This window comes from Rhagoletis zephyria, unplaced genomic scaffold (assembly GCF_001687245.7).
Source record: "Rhagoletis zephyria isolate East Lansing unplaced genomic scaffold, Rhagoletis_zephyria_1.1 Rzeph_scaffold_02129, whole genome shotgun sequence".
Taxonomy (NCBI): domain Eukaryota; kingdom Metazoa; phylum Arthropoda; class Insecta; order Diptera; family Tephritidae; genus Rhagoletis; species Rhagoletis zephyria.
In genome coordinates, this window is record NW_016159213.1 from 75799 (window position 1) to 81342 (window position 5544).

A 5544-nucleotide genomic window follows, 5' to 3' on the forward strand; every position below is an offset into this window, starting at 1 on the left:
GGACGAATCACTCCACAGTTGCAAGAGCATTTGATGATTCCATGCAACTATTTATTGGGTACTGATTTCTTCGAAAATTACTTTAATATCACTGACGCAGCGTGATATATCGAGCGACATTTTCAAAATTTTCTTTTTAATGCAGAATTGCATCTAAATGCTCTACGGGCATTTCTGCATCAAAAAGAAAATTTTTGAAAAATATGTCGCTTACGTTTTTTTGTCGGTTAGGGCTCGATATGGTATAATCAGCAAAGGACCCAAAGTTACTGCACGTTACTTGTTTGGCACGCAATGGTTTTTATTGTTCAAATCTGCTTTGCGCGTTGAAGGTTTTAAGAACATTAATCCCAATATCGCTCTGCCGCCATAGCCAATATTAACGAGATGGGCCACATGGTACGAGGCGGCAAAATATTATTGCCTACATTTTAAGAAATTTCAAACCTTTCTTAAAGATCTAAATGATAGAGACACTTCTTCAATATTGAAGGCACCTGTTCACTTTAAATTTTTTCAACGAAAAAACTCCAGGAAGAAATTTGTTGACGCAGTTAGGTGTCTCCTGTTTTGGTGAATACGAAATTAAAAATTTTCCCCCAATTTCGATATGGGAAATGTCCGCCATCTTGGTTTTTGTGTTTTTAACGATTGCGCGCGAATTTTGCTTTTCTCGCGAAAAAAGGTAGTGAACAAATTTGTAGAGAATTCGATTCCCTACAGTTTTCATTTTTTTTTTTTAATTATTTATTGCTAATAGTATGCATTAAATTCCCAAAATTAGGTAAGTGGCGCGGGTTTTCCGAATTTTGAGCAATTTCTATTTGAAATAAGGGGCGCATTTAAATGGCAAAGTTGTAGAGGACAAAAATTCCAATAATCTCATCATTTATATGTTCGCGTACGACGGGTAGATCTCGAGCAAGAACGCGCTCAGTGCAGCGGCAAGGGGAGAACTACTCATATTATATTTGTTTTTAGTGCATATTTTTGTGTTTTAAGTGCACATTATATGCGCCTACTTCCAATTTTTGAGCGCATAAAAATCCGGGACTAATCATTCTCCTAAAAAACTCGTCGAATATACTTCATATGGAAGAAAATAGTTCGTATGGCCGACAAAAAAAAATGCCAAAAAATCAAAGGGAACTCCTAGCTACTTCAAACTGAGTGGGCTACAAAGCTGCATACTCAACAAATTTCTAATAAATCTAATTGAAAACTCGAAATTTGTTTGTTGATTTTTTTAATATTGCACAAAGTTTGAAACTTCGATTTATACTTTTTTTAAGAATAAATTATATTTTATAAAAAAAAAAAAAATTACTTATCTGATCATGATTTTTGATATTATGTTTGTTGAAGGTGCTGCTTATTTTGTCCATATATAAAAATCGTCAAACATACATATGTACATTAAGGATGTTAATTTTTTAGCTTTTTGGATCCCGGGATTAGTCCCGGAACTTAGACATTCATTCCTTTTCCACAATTTAATTCCACAAATTGCTTCTATATTGTTTGAGAAGCTCTCCTACCATAAAATAAATAATAAATTAATAGGTTTGAAACCTACTTTAATTAATTAATTAATCCCAACGGCTTTTTACCCTCCATTCCCGCCCAACCGACACGAGGGGCGCAGTCCGCATGACGTACGGAAACTTTTTTTTNCAGCTACAGAATCAAATTCATCAGCTGATTGGATATGCTAAAGATAGTATTTCAATTATTGAGAGTGGAAATAATAGTTTTCTTTATAGTAAAAATCGAGTCCGATACGTCAAACGTGCTGGAATGACAGTTAAAGTCTTGACATAAACTACGGAATGATTCGTTTAGTTCAAAATTAGTTTTGCATGGCTTTAAAAATAGAGGTCGAAAGTGTCTTGACACTCGAGAAGGAACATTCTTCATTTAAAGTGGCGTTTTTATTTTTCTCCAAAGACATTATTAATTCCAAAAATTATTTAAAAAATTTTGTGCAATGTAGAATAAAAATGGGGGTTGATACCAAATGCAAGAGGAAATTTCTTTAGAATTTAAAAAAATTAAAATTTTTTGGATTCGCAAGGACGAATAGGTAAAATTAGAAGGATGAAATTCGAGGATGTTATCGAGCTTATATAAGTCCTTAACATATAATTTTTTCAACAACAAATATTGTGAAATTTCAAGGATGCAATTTTAAAAGAACATTTTCAATACTTACCAGTCCTTATGCACAAAAAAATTTAATTTTGAAAGAATAACTAAAATTAAAAATTAATAAGTAAATTATTCAAAACTGACCAGTCCTTATGCACAAAAAAATTTAATTTTGAAAGAATAACTAAAATTAAAAATTAATAAGTAAATTATTCAAAACTGGTCCTTATGGGAGTATTGTTTAGTTATGATGAGCACTGTATGCAGCAAAGTTATGGAAAAAACATTCCGTAGCCCATATCCAACCAAATGTTTTCGATATTTTTTTTATTCGCAGCAGTTTTTCTTCTACCGTCAGTTTTTCAAATCAAATTCAGAGAGGTATTTTGCATTTGGTCTTTTCATTTTATGTTGAAAGTCCGCCTTGCTATGTCCTTAGCATTGTAAATCTCATTTCCCTCAGTTTATTATCCACCGGTACCAACAATGGGTGCTTCAATACGAGAAGGTTCTTTTTGTTTGATGCCGGGAGGAACTTTGTATAGTCCTGAGGTGCCGTATCGGACGAAAATTACTCTACTTTTTACGCAATATATACATAGTATCTTGGTATCCTGCACGTGAGCTCCTCAGACCATCTTCTATTGGCCCATTCGATAAAGTTATTATCCAGGCAGAGTTTACAAGAAAATAGCGAAAGCCCCGCATTACGAGCAGCACTGATTGCCGACAATAAGGTAAGGTATCTTGCAACGTCATCTACAACATAGTAGTTGCCCGGTATGTATGATCCATTGATTGCTGTTAGTTCAGTGAGGCTAAGTGAGCATACCTGCGGGTATACCCCACTTCCTAGCTTCAAATGTAACTTGGATTCTTGTTTGAAAATGATTCCTCAGTCCAATTCCTCCTAGCTCAGACGCCTGAAGTCTGCTGGAAGATTTTCCGAAATTCTAAAATGTTCAAACCTCGTATCACTCCACTTGATCAACGCCTTTAATCTTAAAGCATTACAGCTTACCTGTAGTTTACCATAAATGTAAGTCCATAGATAAAAGTAAAGCCAGGTCATTAGGGATTTAGTCTGCCTTCAGGATAATGCCCTATTCCATCATGAACCCCACCCCTTGAATCTTTTTTAAATAAATAAAATTTGTCGCTTACACACTTGCTTGGCCGAGGTTCTTCTCCGATTTGTGGTGTACGCTTTGATGGGTCTCACACAAAGGCGAGCGAACTACAGTTTTACGCCCCCTCCGAATGGCAAATCGTCTTAATGAGAAGCTTTTTTCATAGGAAAAATGCACTCGGTGCTTTGCCATTACCTTCCGACGGACGACCGCTGTTGGAAAACAACGTTTTTGTTTGAATGTTGCTCGGACCTCTAACCACTCAACCACGATCGAATTTGTTAGCTAGTTGTTATTGTTAATTTATCCGAGCAATCGTTCACAATGCGAGGCTTCAAGTCCCACTTTTTCGCTATTGCTGATTTACAGGCGTAAAAGGCAGGTATGGCTTTCTTGCTACGCTCTTCTGCATTGCGTCCACAAGTTAGCTTTCTGTCCAGAATAACGTCTAGATATCTAATTACCCCCGAAAAAATCAGCCGGCGTGTTCAAGGAAGGAATCTGTAGCCAGGAAATATTCGTTTTCTTTTGTAAAAAAGAACCATGGCCGTTTTGCCGAATTGACTCTTAAGCCTGCTTCTTTGGACCAGGTACATAAGACGCCTAAAGGCTCTGTTATGCATACTTGGCATTGCTTGAGAGTTGTCACATAAGGAATCTGTTAAATGAGCTTCGCGTGTAAGCGATTACCCAACGCACAGCATTACATACGTAAAAGTCTGTTGGTTTTTGATTTCTACGTAAAAATGGTATAGCAGTGCATGCAATGCCAAGTATGCATAACAGAGCCTTAAAGCGCTTACCAACTGCCGCCAGAGCAAGATCATCAGCGTAAGCAATGATCTGATAACCTGTGCCAAAGCAGTGGGGAAAGGGCCTTATTGTGGGCCGTGATTGGCGTAACTTTTTACGGACACCTGCTCCAACTCCGTATATTTAGTACTGCTGCCTAAAAGGCGACGAACAAATTCTACCAGCCCATTCATGGCCATGGCGAGTTACGGTCTCTCGGAAAATATTTTTGACGGCACCCCGCATATCAAGAAACACTTCTAGTGGAAATTCCTTAAAGGCTAGTGGTGTCTTTTCAATGATGCAATCTGTATCTACATGCCTGTCTTTCCAGTGGGCATAAAGCGTGTTTTTATATCAATTTCCTGTAGGATCAGCAAGTCCAGTAATATTTTCAGAAACTTGAGAAAAAAATAAGTAATGCTTATCGGTCGAAGGTAGATTGGCTTGACGTGGGAGGTTCTACCTCCCTGGGTCCAACTCTTGAGTATGAAGAAACTGGACTAAGTATGTACACTGAGATTCCAGTTCTCTGGCATGCGCTCGGTCGCCTGCTCTCATTGTTTAAAGCCACATTACTGGTGTTTTCACCGCATCTTTGTCGAGTTGGGAAACGTGAATTCCTCAACATTAGCTACCTCTCCATGGCAACTGTCTTACTATCTGATATAATTCTCGGGCTACATTTCTGCCGGATAGCGTTTCTAGCACCTCGCACCCACTCCTTCATGTCTCACTTTTCCTCATTTTTTAGATATGTCCCTATTCTGCTGCCTGCGTAAGCTCACATTTACAAAGAGTCCACCATATAGCCAGGCAGTCAAAGTTTGTATTCCGACTATCACAACGGGATCAATATGGTTGTTTTTTCTTTGACCAAGAGATAGCTTAGTAACTTTGAGCGTGTTTCGATGCTCATAATTAATAATAAGTTTCATTATCTGACATTTGGATCAAACACGTTTATGTTACTAGAGTCAAATTCGCCAAGCGAAGTTTCGAAATCGTTATGGGGAGTTTTGAAAATTCCCCTCTGGTCTCTTCGTTGTTCTCTAAAACTCCCAAACTTTCTGTCAATATGCATCTACAGTGACAACGTATCGTATGAGTGAGAATTGAGTACATACATATACTTAGTCTCGCAACTGTGTAGCCAGAAGCACTAGTTACCATACCCCATTGAACTCACTGGACAGAAACAATCATCATCAGAGTCCGTCTTGATGTAATTTTCCAAATACATATGTATATTCATATTTATATGAGTGTTTCATAGTACACATAACCCATTTATTATGAAACGCCAATGTCGACAACTTATGAACTATAAATTTATACTTACCTATACCCATCTACGAAACTTGATTATATTCGTAATTGTTGAAGAAACGTTGGAAAATGTTATAAAGGCAACATCAATTTTCAGCCTCGTTCACTTTCCCTAAGTGACACTGCAAGTAAACAATTTTTTTAA